The 19,958-nt window shown below is 49.0% G+C and overlaps 1 protein-coding gene and 1 long non-coding RNA gene across 4 annotated transcripts in view; one reads left to right on the top strand and one right to left on the bottom strand.

Moving 5' to 3' along the window:
- LOC118917417 (uncharacterized) overlaps nt 1–19,958 on the bottom strand; it is a 308,681-nt gene that overhangs the window by 22,791 nt on the left and 265,932 nt on the right. The window lies entirely within an intron of this gene.
- FGF1 (fibroblast growth factor 1) overlaps nt 1–19,958 on the top strand; it is an 89,984-nt gene that overhangs the window by 1,827 nt on the left and 68,199 nt on the right. For 2 of the 3 annotated variants that reach the window (XM_036895212.2, XM_036895222.2), the window contains exon 3: nt 6,604–6,752. The exons of the other annotated variant lie outside the window; for it this stretch is intronic. The gene's annotated coding sequence lies outside the window, so the exon portion shown is untranslated. The remainder of the gene's footprint in view (nt 1–6,603; nt 6,753–19,958) is intronic. 3 annotated transcript variants of the gene reach the window in all.

Raw genomic sequence — 19,958 nt, 5'->3', positions numbered from 1 at the left:
CGCCCCTTCCCCCTCCCCGCCCTCGCCCCCTCCCGTCTCCGTCTGCCCTGCTGATGTGAACCCAGCCTGCCTTTCAAGGCCCAGCAGGGATGCTGCCTCTCCTTGTGGGCCCTCTCTGGCCCACCCAGTCTTTTCTGCTTTGTCCCTCTCTGAACCCGGATGGCACTGATGGTCAGTATTACAGTTTACTGTATTTTAGTTTTTCTCTCAACTTGACTTTTACATTTCTGGGGGAAAATTAAATTTCATCCCCTGCCCCCATTGTGGTGCCTAACACATAATGGGGTGCCCGATTAGGGACTTACAACTAATTGACCAATAGAAAGTCAGTCTCCCTAAATAACTTAGAAGAGAATGGCTAGATTTCTTGAGGCTCTTAACTGTGATTTCAAAATATAATAACTTAATTCTGATTTCAAAATATATAGCCAACAATGATTGAGCTCTAAATGTAGGCTGGCGCCCTCCAGGCACCCTCTCGGGTATCCTCACAAAGACCCTTCAAGGCAAATAACTGCTATTATCCCCACGTAACAGATAGGGACACTGAGCCTCCCATCACACAGCCAGTGAGTGGTGACTCAGGCACCCCAGGCATGTCTGCCATCTCCTTTCCGATCAAATCCATCATTTATATGCTCATCAGTGGGGCTTCCAGCTGCCTGATTTCAGACAGCAAGGGGCCCTGGTGACCGGCCAGAGAGCATGAAGAAGCCAAGATATTCTGGACTCGTCCTGCCACTGGGGCCCCCAGTGCCTCTACACGGGTCCTTATTAGATCATGCCCGGGGGTGGAGGCGCGATCTGCCTGCCCCAGAGCCCAGAAGAGGCACAGGGGATTCACAAAAGAAGGTTCCTCTGCGTCTCTGTAGAGAGCGAGGTGCTTTGTGATGAGTGGGGTGGAGTGGTCTTTGGAGAAACGTTAGCGGGACGGTAGTAGGCTTTAGAATTTAAGCTCGCTCTGCCCATCACCAGGCATGGTCCTGACCTTCCTCCTGCCCCCTGACCCCAGTGACGAGGCAGGGAACCTCCCTGAGAGGGTGGCTTGCAGGATGTGGAAAGCAACCAAATTCTGATCTCAAAGGAAACTGATCCTGATAAAATGGTGGGTATTTTTTATACTATCTGTGCCTCTGTGTCCACCTACTGGCCTCCGGGCTGATATGGCACCCAGGGTGCTGGTGACGCCCTTGGTCTGAGGGTATTATGTTTCTTTGATGCACACTAACCTATTCATTTGGGTTAATGTCTTCTCAGGAGCAGGTCCTTTTGATTTATGCCGTGAATCCTCCCAATATCCCATGAGAGGGTCGGGGAGCAGGTATCCTCATAGCTTGAGTCATGCCCCAGATTACGTAGAAGCGAAAAAGGGCCCAGAATGGAAACAGAAGAACTCTGAGGTCTTTAGCATCCAAGCCTGATTGCTTCTCCATGAGGTTATGATAGAAAAAAATTAAAGCCAAAAGAATTATGTAGGCTAAATAAAATTCTCTGGGTAAATGTTTAAGAGTAAAACCACTGCAGGACCCAAGAGAAATGAAAATATGTGTTCACACAAAAACTATATGCAATGCAGATGTTCACAGCAACATTATTCATAATGGCCAAACAGAAGAAACAAGCCAAGTGCCCTTTAACTGATGAATGGAAAAATAAAGAGTAGTATATCCATACAGTGAAATATTATTTAGCCACAAAAAGGAATGAAGTTCTGATACATGCTACAGTATGGATAAACCTCAGAGACATTAAGCTTTGTAAGAGAAAGATGCCCATACTATATGATACCATTTATATGAAATGGCGAGAAGAGGCAAATCTATGGAGACAGAAAGTAGATTTGTGGTTGCCCAGGACTGGCAGGAATGGGGAATGGGGAGTCATTGCTAATGTGTATGGGGGGTTTTTTGGGGATGACAAAAATGTTCTAAAATTTGATAGTGGTCACGGTTGCTTGATCATGTGAACACACTAAAATCACTTAACCGTATACTTTAAATGGGTGAACTGTAGGGTATGTGAATTATGTCTCAATTAAGTTGTTTAAAAACCTAAAGCATGGCTAATGTAATAATGAACCTAGTGATGGGGCTTCACTGAACGATGTGGCCTCACCCTGTCTTCCCTGATAAGCTCAGGTCTGGTTCCACAGAGCTTGGCCACGGGCCACCCAGACAGTCCAAGCGGAAAGAACATCGATGGAAATGATAGATCCCTAGATTTCTCCCCACAGTCTGAGCTAAGAGATTCTCCCCGGCCCTCCCCTGTGTAGATCATGTTAAATTTATGGAATCAATCTCACTATTCTATTTTCAACTCTGGGCTTCAGATCATGCTTCCAAAAGCATTCCCCTAGGATAATACATAGAATGAATCTATGTTTTCTCTAAGGTTTGTCTTCTTACATTTAAATCTCTGATAATTCAGAAATTTAAATGATAAACTGGAGATCTAGGTTCTTTGGTTTTTCCAAGTAAATAGACAATTATTAAATCAGGAGTTTTACATTTGGAGTTGAAATGGACTTGGGGTATAACTTCCTGAAATTAAATGTAAAAAAAAAAACATGTGAGTGAGTTGTGTGTGTGTACACATTCGTTTTTCTGAGGAACAGGTTTATATATCTTGTCGGATTCTCAAGGGGTTTTGTGACTCACAGAAAGACCGCTGGGCTCTCTACAACTGATAACCTGAGGTCGACGAGTCGTGCACATTCCATGCACCAAGGCCTAATCTGAGCCAACAACATAGTTATTAAGCAAGTACGTGGGAGACCTGAGCAATCTGTCCTGGGGACAGTTCTCTGTCCCATCATGTGAGGCTGAACCGCCTTTGGGGTTGATGTTTCACTGAGGCAGAGAACAAGAAGTGATTCTCACTGACTGTCCTTGGGTTTACAAAATGTTAGGTTTTTCATCATCTGCTGGCAAATCAATGGAGCTAATAAACCATTTTATCTGACAAACTTCTGGGCCCGCCCATCACAGAATTTGAGGAGGTTTACAGTCCAATAAAATAGATTAGTGGTAAAGTGGAAATAAAACTGCCATTCCAAAAAAGGTGGCAAATGCACGTGCCCAGACTCATACATTCACGTAACAAATGTATGTATGTATGTAACACCCATTATGTGCCAGGCATTGTCTAGACTGGTAGCTTTCAAAGTGTGGTTCCTAGACCAGTAGCATCAGCATTGCCTGGGGACTTGTTAGACATGCAGATTCTCAGGCCTACCCCACATCTACTGAATTAGAAGCTCTGGAGTGGGGGCCCAGCAATCTGTGGTTTAAAACATGCTCAGGTGATTCTGATATACACTCAAGTTTGAGAAATCCTGGTGGAAGTAGGGGAAATATAATGGTGAAAAGACAGATAAAATCCCCTGCTCTCCTCACGGAGTTTACATTCCAGTGTGTGTGCAATGGGGGAGACAGAAAACATGTAAATAAATAACTGAACATAGTTTTCAGATAACAGTAAGATCTGTGAAGGAGAAAAAAGCGAGGGGCTGTCAAAGACCGTGATGAGGGGCTGATTTCGAGGAGCTGGCCTGAAATGAGGACAGAGTGATAAGCAAGAGCCATGCAAAGAGTGGAGGGGCAGAAAATAATTGCTTATACGTTAGGGCACAGGCAACAGCAAGTGCAAAGGCCCAGAGGCAGGACCCTGCTTGGCCCGTATGAGGAGCAAACTGCTGGAACACGGTGAGCAAGGAGTGTGCAGGGGATGAATGTGGAGAGGTGGGTGGTGGTAGCAAGCTTGTGTTTTGTTGTTGGTACAAGGCAAAGGCACTGGACAGTTTTGAACAAACAAGGACATGATCTGATTTGTGTTTTAGCAGGATCTTCTGGAGTGAACTGTAGTGGGTAAAGGCGAAAGCAGGGAACTCAGCGAGGAGGATATGGCAATAGTCCAGACAAGGAATGCTGTTGTTTGGACAGACTGGAGCAATATGAAAGATCTATTATTAAGTGAAAAACAACCATTCAAGACATGGCGCATAGTAAACCAATTCTAAGCACACTCCCATTCAGGTGTACAAACTTGTTTTTTTTTCCCTGAAAGGAGCCAGACAAAAAGTTAATAGTGGTTATCTTTGGGGACAAGGGGATTAGTAAGGCTATTTCATACCTTTCTGTACATTATACATTTTTATCATATGCATGAAGCCACTACTTTTATTTAAAGATAAAATATTTTCAAATAAAAATTAAAAAACTGAGATTGAGGAAAAGAAAACAGAATAGGCCACGGTGGTCAACGTCAGGAAGAGGAAGCCCACCCCTTGTGGGTTTGACCTTTCCAAGCATCCTCCCCTGAAACTGCTGGTGAGCCAGGCTGACAAACTGGGGTGAGCTCACATTCTAGGATTACAGGGGGTCAGGTGCCCCTCACTTGAGAACCACTGGGCCCCCTTTCTGTCCTGCAGCTCTGGTGATGCTTGTGGCTGCCACAGCTCCTTGGGCAATGAATACAATTTCCTGTGGACGTCTGCTGCATTTCCCTGTGCCCTGTTTGTCCAATCTTTCTCCTCCGTCATCTTGGCAGCTGGTTCAGCATGAGGCCAGCATGCCCTTCCTTCACTTGCATGGCTGGGCATAAACAGAAGGAAATACTTGGCTGGGAGAGAGAGTAGCAGGCAGCATCTGATTTCTCCTGTCAGCTGATTAGGGTTTGTTGCGTCTGAACAAGGTCAAATGAAATTAGAAAGAAAATGCGGTGTGTCTGCTGTGCGTTTCACATAACTTTATCATCCATGTAAACAGCATGAATGCAGGGAAAATTTTAAAGCAAATATTGAATGTCAGCCTTAGGATTCAAGGACAAGAAACCAGGGCTGATGTGTTGTGCCTAGAAAGAGAGAGAAAATGTATTTACTGGGGGCATTTTGAATCCTGCTGAGTCTGTCACGCTCTGGTTTTTCTTTCAAGTTGATGCAGTTAAAAAGTGATAGCTTTATGTCTGATTTTCAGAGGCATCAAGTGCAGAATAAATAAAAACACAGAAATGCCATATTCTACCTTTATCACCCTTCTAAACCTCTTATAAGAGGCTGAAAGCCATTTTCTATTATTGCAACCACTGAAGTGCTTTGGGAGTGAATCAATCTCTTAAGATGTGGAAGGATGATTCTCACCTCCGGCACCAGCCACAACATTTTAGATGTGGATGATGCTGGCCAAGGCCACACCTATGTGGATAAGCCTACCTGGTTTCTACTATGATTTTTATTGGACCTCCATTGTCATCCTTTCTCAGACCCCACCTATGCAGTGCTAGCAGGCTTGCATAGAAGGTTTTAATTACCGCAGAAATGGCTCTAAAAGTGGTCTAAGAACTTTGAGGGGCGATACGGGTTTAGTTACACACTCTGTATAGGATCTAGCATGTTGTGGATGCTCACTAAGCAGCTTCAACAGCTGTCATCCCCATGGCTACTTCCTGGCCCGGAGCTGGAGGGCTATTCTGATGCCAGACATTTCGACTAGGTTACCTGCAAGTCCCTTTCCTGCTAAATATCAGTTTTGTCAAAAAGCATTAAGGTTATGTCTCATGCCTCAAAATATCTGAATATATATTACTTAAAAGATAACTCTAGATACTTGACATGGAAGTTGAAATAAATATGGAACTTGAGGGATGTTAACTTGAAATTTGAAAAAAATTTAATATCGAGGGGAATTACATTACATTAAATAATTTAAGGAGCTAAGGATTCTTTCATTCCCCACCATCTGGCCAAGAGTTATCTGTACAGGCAGCGTCCCCCCTCCCTTACCCGGTCCTGGCTACTGGCATAAAGGTGACACCCACGGTCCATTGAAGAAATCCCCACATCACGAAGCTGGACTCACCTGAGGATTCATTCGCTTAGTTCAGCAAGGTCAGGCTTGACCACTAGTGAGGAATGATAGAAATACTCTCTCTGCAGCTCCTCCCAGCCCTGACCTGGATGGCCATTGCCTTGAGTGGTTTTGCAAAATGCCCTTTGCAAGGCTTGGCTCTGGGAATGACACAGACACACACACAGACACACAGACACACACAGACACTTACACCCTCGGCAGGATGCCAGTGACGGAACAGAAAAGGACTCCCTTCTATCCGGCAGCCTTCTGATTCCAAAGCAGCTACTCTGAGCCCCGACCTGCTGTTTCCCTGGTGACTGAGGGCTCAAAATAAACAGGATTCTGCTCAGACGGGCCAGTAGTCCATTGAGCTCAGCCATTTGCCCCAAGACAAACCACGTTAAAATAACACCCAGGATAGCTGCTGCTGTCGCCGTTTCTGCTTCCCTTCCCCGCTGGCCAATAGCTCTGGGTTCCCGGGCCTGCTGCTGTCTGCCCAGAGCTGGGGGCACGCAGAGCTCTGCGTATGTCCCCGTGGGTGGGGTTGGTACGGGCTGTTGTCTAAGGGCAGGTCCCCCCTGCTGATAAACGAGGCCAGAGGGAGAGCTAGAGGCGGACATTCTCAGCCCCCCAGCCTGCCTCGCTGCCTCCCACACCGCCCCGCGGGACTGGTAGCCGGCTCTGTGGCACGGTGTCTGGAGGCGGGCCAGCAACCTGATGTGCATGCCATGGCCCGTCCCCTCTCCCCACACAGACTGCAGTAACCGAGAGGTTCAGAGAGCTGGCTCGGGGCTGCTCGGGAGGCAGCCGCAGCGCAGTGACAGCGACGGAGCGGACGACACCAAGTGGACTCCCTTTCCCCTGGGACAGAGAGGCACGGCCCTCAGCCTACGAGCTCTTCAGGTAAGAATCAGAGTCTGTGTTCCGGGGAAACGACAGCAGGTTATAGCCAGAGCTGAGGTTGCGTATGTGCATGGGTGTGTGCATCTGTGTGTGTATGTGTCCCTGAGTACAAGGCTCAGGCAGCTTGGAAGGGAAAGAAAATCAGCCGATGTTTTAAGCAGCTACCACTGAACTGGCTGTCCGGCAGGGGAGCACCCAGGAGCTCACCCCTGGCTGTGTTTAAATCACGGTGCAGACTGCCCAGGGGGAAGGGCTTGCTGAAGGCCCGGGCATGTAAAAATAGCACCTAGAACTGAGAGACTGTAAAAATAATCATGCATCGTGCTGCCCATTATCTGCATTCCCCCACCGCCAGGCCAGTGGGGACTGAAGGGGGCAGAACGTCGTCATATTTAGTCACGCTGGACTTGGCCCTTTCTGCTCAGCAGAGGCCGAGGGCTGCGGCTTCAGTGTCTGGCTCGCATCAGCTTGCTGTGTCACCGTCACCCTCCTGGGGGCCTGGAAATCCAGCTACCTCAGGAAGCCTGTTCGCTGGCTGGGCACCTCAGATTTTGTCACTCTCTTAATATAAAAAGCACCCTGAAATATGGGGTTACCCGAGTATATTCTGATACGGTGGTATTGCGATGGCCCCGCTGGTCACCTGGATTCCTTCTTACCTTATCTCTGATTTTTGAAAACCACATCCTCACCTCAGAATGCCTCCACAGATAAGCGCTGGCAGAGAAGGAGCGGGAATGACTAGCCACTGGGCACATTCTCGGGCACTTACGCTAGCCACACCCATGTTACTGGTCCACGCCCAAAGTATGCAAGGCTTCTGGAGAAGAGCGCTTGAAAAATTCAGACCTCCAGGTCTGGAGTGGGAATTTCTGGCATTTAATCATGGACGCATTTTTCAGAGAACCAGAAAAGACCCACCTCACCTGGCTGTTCGGGTCCAAGAACCCCTTCTGTGCCTCGGCGTAAAGCAAACACTCTGGGCTTTCTTTGGCTGTTTAAATCCACCCACAATTTTCTGCCCTCCTTTCTGCATTGGTCTCTGGCACTGCCCCTTTCCTTTACTCTAGGGATATGATTGTTGATGATTTAGCTCTGCCAACACCAGTGAGAGGATGAGAGAATCTCGGCAGAGGGTGAGCCGGGCTCCGTGTGAGCATAAGCCAGCCTGCCGGTGCAAAGGGTTGAAAAGCCACCCCTGGCTTTGCAAAGTGGTGTCTAGCAAAAGGCTGGCCAGCCGTTTACTAGGACTTTCTGCATGAAAGAGTGTGAATTTTGGTGGAGACTGTGATTCACAGTCACAAATTTCCTTTTCCTTTTTTTTTTTTTGTGTTGGTCATTGAGAGCTTCCAAGGAAATCCCCCTCTTGAGAGCTCTATCTGAAGGCAAGTTCACCAGATCTGCCGAGGACAGCTGGTGGCCACTGGAGGCTTTCTTCTGTTGACACTGCCTTTTTTAGTATGAGTAAATGGAATTGCAAATGAAATACTCCATCAAAAACAAAGTTAACACACAAAAAATTAAGGGACAAAACACTGAAATTCTCACAAACTCTCTCCCAAATCTGATGTGCCTATATGCATATATGGCTCGCCTGTTTTCAAAAAAGGATTTAAGGAATAAGTATCCAGCTGGTTAGTTTGACTTCAAAGGCCAGTAACAGCAGCAGCCATGATGATAATATTTGCAGTGGCAATAGTAGGCAGACACTCATACGCTGCCTCTGTGCCTACTGAGCAAAGGGACATTTAATCCCAGAACAGAGAGTACGCTTGCTCACCTTGCTGGGGGTCTCTGAGATCTGTTTGTTGATAGAGTTGATCTCCTAACATCTATGCTCCACGGTCTGAAGGATGATTTCCAAATATTGCTCTTGTTTCTGAGTTTGTAAGGATGTGGTTCCACAGATTATGCAACGTGCCCAAGATACCATACACCTGCTTTTGAGGGACCCCGAATAAACTATCAAGGATCGTAGATGGCCCCACCATGCTAGCTTCCAGGAGTTAGCGACCATGTCGACTAGAAGGCACACCCCTTCCACCTCAGCAAATAGGCATTGGTTGGTGAATACAATACTCTTTGATTCTGGCTATGGGGAAAATAATCTGTAGTCATTTGTGCCACAAACATACCTGTTTTAGGTAAATACAACACCTATTCCTGACACATAAATTATATGAGAATGATTACTTTTCCTTAAGAAAGGACTTGCTAGTCAACAAATGTTCACCAAGTACCGACAAGGTGTCCCATCTCAAGATGTAACTGGATTCAACCCACTCGACCGTGGGGAAGAGAAGGAACTGCCTCGGTGGGCAGGTTCCAGAGGCCGGGCCTGGGCTGATAGGATGTCCCACTCAGGTGGGAGGGACAGGACTTCAAGGCACGAACAAGGACATGCGTGGGGGCCAGCGGCCTACAGGGAGAGAGAAGGAGGGGAGAGCGGTTATTTTGGCTCCTGAAGTTCCCTGCTCAAGAGATGCAGCATAACATAGTGGCCAAGTGCAAAGACTCTGCAGCCAGGCCTCCTGGGGTTCAGATTCAGACTCTGCCACTTATTGGTCTTGTGTCCTGGCACCTCAGTTTCCTCATCTATAAAATGGAGTAGTAACAACTTTGTTGTTGAAAGGATCAAATGAGTAACACTCCTAGCACAGTGCCTGGCTTATAACACCTCATTATTATTATTGAAAGGTAAGTCCTAAAAGGCTGCCCACAAGTCCATTTGTTCCGAAGTCCAAAGCCACATTTGGTGAGTGGCCACTAGTGCCACCTTTGGGGCAGCCCAGAGGTGCTTTTGCTCTGGCGTGGAGCTTCCCTCGGGTCTCTGAGTGTTCAGAAAGAGGAGAGCTTCTGGGCTGCTCGCCAGGGTGCCTCGTGCCCTTAGCGTGGGCCAGGCATTCGGCTTGGCTTCACCTGTATGAGTAAATCGATCTCTGCTAACCACGGAGAAGTCGGGCTGTTTGAAATGCAGGAGTTGGGGCTTAGTGGGCTGGGCCACTTGCCTAAGGTCACACAGTTACCAAGCGGCAGGGCCAAGCTTCCCTCCCAGGCTGTGCTCCTAATGTGTGTAAGGATCACAGGGGAGCTTGTTGGAAATCAGGTTCCAGGTCCTACCGCAGAAGTCCTGACTTAGCCAGGTTCCTGAGGGCCCAGGACTCTGCATCTCCTCGGTGGGGCCCAGGTGACTCCACTGCCTTGGGCCCCGGGGCCCCGTCTCCCAGTCACTCTGGTTCCCTTCTCTTCGTTACCGTTGGTGAGAACGCAGTCACGCGGCCTGAATCAAGGGCAGTTAGCCTCTTTTTTCTCATCACCTTTTTCCTGAACGACCACGTTCCCTGAACTGGGCCTCCACTTGTACCACAAACTACCGCGTGCCCAGCGGGTATGTGCCTGGTGTCTCACTCAGTCCTCACCATCTCCTGACTTAGGTGCTGCTATTCCCCACATCTTACAAGTGAGGGAGAAGCCCCAGGCCGGCAAGTGGCTGACTGGCACCCAACCTCAGGACTAGCAGGCTGTCTGCGTGCAGACGTGCAACCTCTAGGCTCGTCCATGACAGCGGCTTCAGCTCGTCGTCAGGCCACGCTTCCTTCCCACGCTGGTGTCTCTCTCGGGTTCACATTCCTCTCTCCTGCACCCTCACTCCCGGGCTCCCATTTAGTTTGTTCAGAGGATGATCTGTCCCTGCGGGCACCACTTCCGTTTCATTCATTAAGTCAGAGAGGTGGGGGGCAATGACAGGCAGAAGGCAGGTGTTATGCGTGGCACTGCATCCCCCCCAAGTCCACTAGTTGAAATCCTAACCCCCAGTGTCTCAGAATATGACCTTATGTGGAGATAGTGCCGCTACAGAAGTAATAACTGAGGCCAGCAGGGTGGGCGTCCTTATAAAAAGGGGAAACTGGGTCACAGTGACAATGCAGAGGGAAGATGACATGAAGAGACCCAGGGAGAAGACAGCCATCTACAAGGTGACCGGGAGGCCTGGAACCCTCCTTCGCTCACAGCCTCAGAAGGACCCAGCCCACTGATACCTTGATTTTGAACTTCTCCCTCCAGGGCTGTGGGATAATACACGGCTGCATCGCCTTGAGGGAGTGAAGTGTCAGGACAGTTCCTGCAAAGTGTTCTAGCCACGGAGGCCCCTCAGCAGAGCACATGCTAGTGTTTGCCACTGCCCCACGGGGAAGGATCACAGAGGGACGCTTCTCCCCAGTCAGAGAGACTGGTCAGCAGGCATGGCAGCTTGGCCTGGGGTCGACCAGCAGGCCCTGGTTCAGCATCAGTCGAAGGACCCAGAGAACCCTTGTGGCCACAGCCTCTCCTCTGCCTCCTGGGCTTTGCCTGGAGCTCAGAGAGGGCAGGCTCTCTGGAGGCTCACTGGTCAGCGGGCTATGGAAGATGGCAAGGGGAAGAGGTGAGGGCAGGCAGCCCAGACAGCCCCCCTGAGGATGCTGGAGTGAAAGAGGGCAGAGACCAGTCCGAAAAGGGGAGGGCCAAGGACCTGAAGCCAAGTCTTGCCTCATCCAGGATTCCACGCAAGCAGCAGCAGGCCGGGCCTGCGGCCCTGGGGAATTCCGGCGTGGCATCGATGGCCCTCCCAGGGGCCTGAATGTCCCGGCTACTGTCACTGGGTCCCTGACATCTCACCAGTGCCCACTGTTGCTGGCACAGTCACACGAGAATGAGAAATGCCACACCTTTAGCAAAAGCCTCACCTGCTACAAAAGGAATTCTCTTCCTTAGTCTTGGAGCAGAGGGATTGACTGGATTTGCCTGAGCCAGGATGAGTTCTTGGGGCAAGTGGAGCACACTTTGGAGAAGGGGGGTTTTCAGGAAGGCGAGGAAGCAGCCAGGACCTCCTGGGCAGCAAGATCTCTGACTCCCACCCCTCCTGCGTCTCCCACCTGCTCCAGCCCCACTGGCCTCTTTCTGTTCCTCTGCAGCGCCATGCCCTGTCCTGTGCAATTGCTGTTCCATGTGCCTGGTGTGCTTTTCCCCAAGTTCTTCACATAGCAGATATCTTTTTAACCCTTAGGCCTCACCTCTTTTGCCAACTCCTCAAAGAGCCTTTCCTCCCTGTTACTCCCCATCTTACCTGTTTCCTTCACGATGCTTTTCCTGGTGGTTATCTTGTCAATTATTCACCACCTGCTATTGCCCGTCCTCCCCACTAGAATGTGAGCCTCAGGAGGGCAGGACCTCCTCTCTCTTGTTCCCTGCTGTGGCCCTGGGACAGAGCCTAGCCTGCTGGTCGGTGCTCAGTAAGCATTGGTCCAATGAATGAAGGAGTGAATCACTCAATCATGGGAGTGGGAAATTCAATACCAAGGACAGCAGTGGGACCCCCACTCCCACGCCACTGTCCCTCACAGCCTTGGAAAGCGGTGCATGATATCTAAAAGCAAAGTTGACTGGTTTGTCTCAAGGCCTCTGACCCTGACTTAGGGGGCAGGTGCCTCCCAGGACCCCCTGCTACTTGGTCAGCCACCCTGGCTTAGTCGGCTTAGTTTAATCTCTTGAGAGAACTCACTTTGGAAGCCTGGAAAACTCTAGCTTTGTTCATGCTTTGGGATGAATAAATTCTTTCGGCTGATGGGCAAAACGGTCAGAGGCAAACACGTGATCAGGCGCCCAGAAGGGAGACCCTGGTCCGGGTGCTCTGGCCTCGCACCCAGGCAGGCAGACAGGGCAGCTCGCCTCTGCCTTCACCATCGGTCTGGTGGGAAAAGCAGAAGCAGTTGGCACTGATTAATCAGTGTGGGCAAAGTGTTGCACCAACACTCTGGGGACACAAAGGGCTTCTGGAAAATGAGACTCTTCCTATCCTTCTCCAGAATTTTTGTCACACTTTAGAAATGGCAATGGTGAGGGGGGGAGTGGAGAATGAACGTCCCCATCACCCCCTAGAGCACGCACAGCGGCCCTCGGCCCACAGAACGTTTCCCTGGTTCAGTGGCTGGCTGTGTCGGCCCAGGCCTCTCGGCCTTTAGTCATAAGATGGTATTTAAATTGCAGAAACAAAACGTTTTTGTGTTTGAAGAAATAATGGGGCTGTGTCTAGTGGCAGAGACACAGGTTGGCTTCAGTCAGAATGGTTTCTTGCCAAGGAAAAAATCTCATGCTCACTTGGCCACACAAAATGTGTCGCCATTCTCCCGGGCCAGTCCTGAGGTGTCTCTGCTGAGGGTGCAGGAAGCAAAGGGCCAAGTTCCCCAGAAAGGGAGCTGGCTCGTGCAATGGCGAAATCTTCCTTGGGTTCCAGCTCTGACCCATCACACCCAGTAGCTCCCACTGTGGCGGGGTGGCCGTCTGTGCTGTGCGACAGCAGGGCAGCGAGACGGGTGGGAGCACAGACCGTGGGGTAGGACGTCCGGGTTTGGGTTCTGGCTCATATACTCAGCTGCCCGGCCCTGGCCAAGTCACGTAACTTTCCATTTCTGTAAAATAGAGATAATGCCGGCACCTGCATGCCAGGGATGTGGCCGGGGTGTTAATACAGGTGAGGTCTGTAGTGTAAGTGTTCTATTGGTCAAGTAAGTTTTTACCCTCCGTGGGGCTGGGTTAAGACCTTAGTGAGACAGTACGTGCACAGCACCAAAACTGTGTTGGTATTCAGTGCATAGCACCTAGAATTTGCCCAATAAAATATTCATTATTATTGCTACTGAAAGCTTTGCAGTCTAAGGTGCTTTGGGAAGCCTTCATAAGAATGTATTTGAATCAAAAAAGCAGTCCTGGGACATGAAGGTCACCTGCTGCCTGCTGTTCCCCTGTCAGTCAATTTCCAAGGCACAGTTATCACCCTGTGTTTTGTCAGCACGTCAGAGCCTCCAGTCAGGAATCTAGAACTAGCCAGGAAAGCAAGAGGCCCCTTAGAGAGTTTAAGTGTGGCGCGGACACAGGCTGCATGTTCCGCAGTTTTAAGCTGCGGGTTTTTCCAACGAACAGTCAGAGAAGAGTTGACTTCAGCAGCCTCCTTTTGCTCAATTCACAAAAAGGCTCTGGGATTCCCGCCCACCCTGGAGCGTGCGGTTCCTCAGAGACTCCTCAAAAGTTCTGTTCCCTGTCCCCTGGCCCTGGGCTTTGAGTTTAAATCATCTGACGATTGAGCACAGGGATGAGAGGGATGCTCTGCGCTCAGCTGGAAACTGCCGTCCTGCAGCCGGGCTGCCTGACGCTCCGCCCCTCCGCCGAGCGAGGACCGGCCCTTCCCGCTTGGGCTTCCCTGTCTCCAGAAGTTCCTCCCTAGAAGGTAGCCGTGGAGGCTGACTAAGGGTGGTGTGTAGAGTTCCAGCTGCCCCTCCGTACTTGCTGATCTCCTTCGCCTTCCTTGGTGACCCTCTGACTATCACAGAGCTGTGGATATGGAAAACCCCAGTGGCGATCAGTGCTTTAGAGGTTTGCAAATATTCCGACACCAGGTGACCATGAGCGCATCCCATGGCTTTGGAGCAGCATAGAGAGATGGCTTATGGGAAGGGGTCCAGGTCATGGTGTGGAGGAGGGGATGCTGGCAGCCCCACACTCGGCTTGGCCTATCTGTGCACCACGAGGCTGGGCCCAGATCGCAGATTTTCAGCCTGTTGCTCCCTGGGGCCGTCAGACTTCTCACCAAGACCCCGAGATTGATGGTCTCCCATAAAGGAGGTGGGCCCCTCCCTGACCTTCCCCAGATGCCTCCCCACCTCCCACTAAGCCCTCAGGGCTTAGTGCACAGCTGGTTCAGGGTGGATCCGAGTGCAGGCGGCGCAAGTAGGGGAGAGCGTTTCCAAGGTGATGTCCGAGTTGTTTCTATTGACCCACTGATCTGACCCTCCCTGCCTCGCGCTGCTGCTCCAGAGCCAAGCGAAGGCTTTGGAGGCGCCTACACCTTGGGGCGGCTGGCTAGGGCCCTGATGGGGTGGGAAGTTTGAACCCCACGCTGGGATGGGCCCTGGGGAAGGTCAGGGGAAGGGCGAGCCGAAGAAGGCTTCGTTGCCTCTGTTACCTCCCCGCCTTGCCCTCTTCTTTTGATGGCAGGGCAGTCGGACGTAGGGTACGGAGGCCCTGTTCTGGGAGCTGCAAAGGGCGTGCTTCAAGAACGCCCTCTGACCGTGCCCTCCTGTAGGATGGACGCACATCCTGAATTGGCTGCTATAGTCTTTTCACACCGCAGGTCAAGTGAAAGCCCTCTGGTGACTAATGAGAGTTCCGCACCCGTCAGACTCCTGTGGCCTCCAAGTCAGTGTTTCCTCAGAGTCAAGGTCCCTTCCTCCTCCTGGCCAGTCCCACATCCTGCTGGACCTGCGTTGGCCGGTTCATGGTTCTCATTATCTCTCCTCCATCCTCTTTGCAGGCTTCTCACCCCACCCAAGGGTTTTATTTTTAAACTTGCAGAGTAATGCTAGGGCTGAGCAGGACACACGGCCCACGTTCACGGGAAACTGGGATGCCTAGAGGAGCACCTCACTTTTTGGGGACTTCCTCCCTCTCTTTCATACTTAGGAGGGACCTTCTCCATGAGAAGCCCTGCCCTGAGGACCCTACATTCTAACGGGGCAGAGGAGAGTGGGGGACACACAGAACGTGCACAGGCGCACGCACGCACACACACACCCGTAAGCCAACAAGGGATGAAGTAGAAACTGTGAGAAGATCTATTCTAGAAAAGGAACAAAGAGGTCCTGGAATAAGAGAAGCCATCACGAATGAGGCAGAGAGGGAAGCTTCTCCAAGGTGGCGACACAGAGTGAGGCCCAGAAGAATGAGAGGCGCCATGCATGCAGAGGGCAGGGGTGAGGGCGGAGGGAAGAGCACGTGAGAAGGCCCTGGGGTGGGCGAGTGCTTGGTGTGTTCGAGAAGCCAGGAGAAGGCCAGGATACATCAAACTGAGATAACAAAGGGGAAAGTGCTCAAGATGCAGCTGGGCAGGTGTACAGAGCCCTGGAGTCACGCACAGAGTTGGGCTTTATTCTGAGTGCAGTGGAAAGCCATCAGGGATTGGCCTGAGGGGGTGACATGCCATGACTGATGTATTAAGATCCTTCTTTGGTCCTAAGTGGAGAACTGAGTCTAAGGAAACAGGAGTTAGGGGACCTTGCAGTGCACATGCATGCGCACGCACGCATGCAGAAAGGAAAGGATGATAGCTGAGGCTGGAGTGAGGCACAGCTAGAGTCAGGCTGACTCTTGCAGGAATTAGCCTGACATTACATGTTTCCTTTCAAAGAGCTCATGGGACAGCAGCCTACACACATAAGACAGACAAGAACACCAAGGCCCAACGTCACAGAGTTGGTTTGGCATCAGCAATAGAGTGTAGATATCCTGTGGTCTATAACTAGCCACATTTATTAGGTTTCCAAACACAATTAAGTAAAATCTTTGTCCAATATTGGCTCCCAGGATTTTCTAAAAGGTGTATAAATACTTCAGTCTCTCTTTACACACGGCAGCTCTCTCTGTCCTTTATAATTTTGGCTGGGATATGAGGCCAATGGCTTTGACTGAGTGATCTCACTTATGTGCAAAATTCAAAGGTGACTTTATGTGCCTGAATGACCTGAACAGCATGCCCTGCTCTCCAAGAGAAACGCAACTGTGTTACATTCTTTGGAGGAAAGGAGATGGAAAATGAAACAGAACAGCAATGGAGGCATTCTACGTGGAGTAAAAATAATCATAGCTATTATTCGTTTCCTACTTTGAGGCACTTTTCTTGTAGTATCTCATTCAATCCTCCAAAAGGCCGATGAGGCAGGTACCACTCTTAATCCTTGTTACTGCTAATGGAGCTGAGGCTTAGAGGGAAGGGAAGTGGTGCCTGGTGGTAGGAGGCGGGTCAGTCTCCTTCCGCAGACCTCCTGACCCCCAGGGCTCCCTGCGGTCTGCTCGGGTCGCTGCTGTGTTTCAAAAACTGCGCAGAAAGACTTGAAGGAGGTCATCCAAAATGTTAGGAGAGCAGGAATATGAGTACATTGTATTCTTTTTGTTGTTAGCTCTTTTTAATGCTTTGAGTACTCACGAATGATTTAATGAAATTGTTGAGTTAATGAGTATATTACTTAATTACTTTTAGATAATTAAGTAATATATTTCACTATAGGAAATGTAAGCAATACCAGAAAATAAGGTTCAAGAAAACAAAGATTTACCCATTCATCTAGAGATAATCACTGATAAAATATTGGTATTATTGACTAATACTGTTCTAGTTCTCTCTCCTGTGTTTATGTATGTCTGTGTCTGTCTCTGTCCACCTTCCTACCTATGCATGTGTGTGTGTGAGAAAAAATCGCATCATACTGCGTTTATAGACTATTACTTTTTCACTTGGCTATATATCATGGGCATTCTCTATTCCATTTAATATTCTTTTAAAATAGAATTTTTAATGGTGGCACTCATTCCTCTATAGTTTATTTAATGAGTCCTCTGTCATTGGATATTCAGTTTGTGGTCACTGTTATTAACAGAGATGCACTGAATGTCCTTTTAAAAAACATTTGTGCATATCTATATTCCTATTAAAGAGGAGAGAGCATTATACACTGAAATACAAAAGGGAGACAGATACTTATTTGAGGGGCTCTTTTGGGCGGGCCAAACAGCATGCTTCTTGCATGGGTCCCGCCAAATCACTGCGAGCTGAGGAGATGTCATTTAGAATACTCCCCACGTCGGTTGAGAGGGGTGGGTGGGGAGGGAGAAGGTGATTATAATTCACAATCACAATATAGGTAGGTCACGGGGAAGGCAGTAGAGCACAGAGAAGATAGGTAATGACTCTATAGCATCTTAATATGCTGACAGACCATGTCTGCAACGGCGGGGGATGGGGGGCGGTGAAGCCTTGATAATATGGGTGAAAGTTGAAACCACAATGTTGTTCATGTGGAACCTTCATAAGATTGCATATCAATGATACTTTAATAATAATTTAAAAACCTAAAAAGAAAATTCCCCATTTCCCTGGTCTTTACTCACCTCTCAAGTATGTTTTTGGTGCAGTTCTGTAGCCGTGCAGCTAGGTTAAGGCAAATTCAGTTATGGCTAAAATGTGGGCCCCGAAGTCAGACAACTGGGTTTAAGTTCTAACCCTACCCATAGCCAGCTGCGTGGCCCCAGGCAAGTTCATTTCCCTGAGCCTCAGTTTCCCCATGTGTAAATGGCACATGCATCAGAAGATGCAAGGAGGTGAACCAGGCAGAGCTCCCCTGAGCATCTGTCCAGCATGGAACAGTGCTTAGTCCTTTGAAGGGAGGGAAAGATTATCCTCACAAGCTCAGTGCTTTGGAAAACTCCCTCCCAACCTACCCTGCGGGACCCAAGGAAAATAAATTTAAAAACCATTCCACATTCCGTCTGGCTAGATTACCGTTTTGGGGTATGCTGTGTTTATGTCAAAGTCTAAAGTGTTAAAAAACAATCACCTCCTTTTTCCATCCTTGTCAAGAACCAGGTTTGTTGGAGGAGATAGATTTCAATTCTGTTGTTCACAGCTGCATTTAGCACCTAGCCAGCTGTGTTTTATAACCATCTATCCTAAAATGAAAACAAAGCAGGCAAAAAAAAAAAAAAGACTGTTCATGTCAATCCTAAATTGGTCTCTGTTTTACATAACAAAACACAAAATACCTAACCCTTAAAACACAGGTCACAGAAAGAACTAACATGACTTATATATCCTACATTGTTTAACACAAACATACCACTGGCACATAGTAGTTGCTCATTAAACCTTGTTGCCTATATTTCCTGTGTATATGTTTTCCTTACAGACAGCAAGCTTTTTGTAAATAAATCAGAAATATTTGAGAAATAAATCAGTATATTCATCTCATCTAAATACTGTCAGAGCCTGTTTGGAGGGGCAGAAGGTGATAGGTGATTAAATGAACAGATGCTTTTTGAGTTTGGAAATTAAGTGTTGGGAAACTTTATCCTCCTAACTCATGGCTCTTGAAATATTTATGATCCTGGCAGAATTGTGTAGGGATTTCTCTAAAATCACCACCATGGGAAGCACATGTGGTAAAGCCCCTCTAATGGCCAGACCAAGTTTTTCCGTCTTTGTCTGTCTATGGGAAATGTCCAAAAAAATCTTAGTGTATGTGTCATAGTGTTTCCTCCATATCAAAATGGCTCCAGAGATCACAGATAACACATTTGATTATAAGGCAACCCAAAACTGAGCCAAGATATTAGATGCAGGGCAAACTCCTGAAATCAAGTAACTATGAGATACCCCATAATTTCCCATGAAAATGACTGGAAGAGCTAGAACTGTTAATCTAGCAGTTAGATTAACTGTTAGGTATTTTTTTTCTTCATCTGTTTTGCTTATATTGGTTGACAGCCTTCTGTGCTAAGAGATCAGGCCATGGGTGACTCAAAGATAAAGTGTATTCTCTGCTCTCACGCATAAGTTAGTGCAGGGGGTAGACAGACCAACAGCTCGATGGAATCTTAAAAGGAATGAATAACTGCTGGGCCATGCAGGAAACCAGGGGTCCTTGAAGGAAGGACTCTTCTTATCAAGAGATTGGGGAAGGACTTGCAGTAGAGGTAGCATGTGTCATAGGCCTCGAAGGTACGAAGAGTTTTAATTCACAGAAATTGGAGGGGAAGGCTGATGAGATCAGGAAGGATGTAGTGGGAGGAGAGGCTTTTAAGACCAGATTTAGGGTCACTGAAAAGCTTTGCCAAGGACTTAATGTCTGGGAAGCAGGAAGCAAACGCGTGCTTCTGATAATAGCAGGGCAGCGTATGCCAGTCTTCCTGTAGAAGAAGGACCTCAGCGGCAGGGCGCAGTGACTGAAGAGCAAAGCAGGTGGGAGACCAATCCTGAGGCCCCAGCTTCCGTTTTCCATCTGTTTAACCTCTTGGTAGCTCTGGGCAGCATAGACCGGCACCAGCTCCCCCCTGAATGCTCTGACCCTGCGCCTTCAGCCTCTAGCCTCCTGCAGCTTCTCTGGATGAGTGGCCGCGTTGGGCATCCGTGGGAACACGGGACGTCCTCCAAGGCGGCTGCCTCTGTCCGTCTCTCTTAGGCTCCAGGTTGTTCTGCACTGAGGATTCCATGTCTCCCCTCTGCTCAGACTCTCCCACATCTGCCTCTACTGGGGCTCTGCTTCTCTCCAGAGCCCCATTTCCACCGCCTGCCCGTCTCTCGGCAGGGCCCCCACCTGGGATGCAGCGCACGCCACGGCAGGCCCG

Source organism: Manis pentadactyla, chromosome 13, assembly GCF_030020395.1.
Source record: "Manis pentadactyla isolate mManPen7 chromosome 13, mManPen7.hap1, whole genome shotgun sequence".
Classification (NCBI taxonomy): Eukaryota; Metazoa; Chordata; class Mammalia; order Pholidota; family Manidae; genus Manis; species Manis pentadactyla.
Note: the sequence above shows the minus strand (reverse complement) of the source record. Positions and strands in the feature narration are given on the sequence as shown.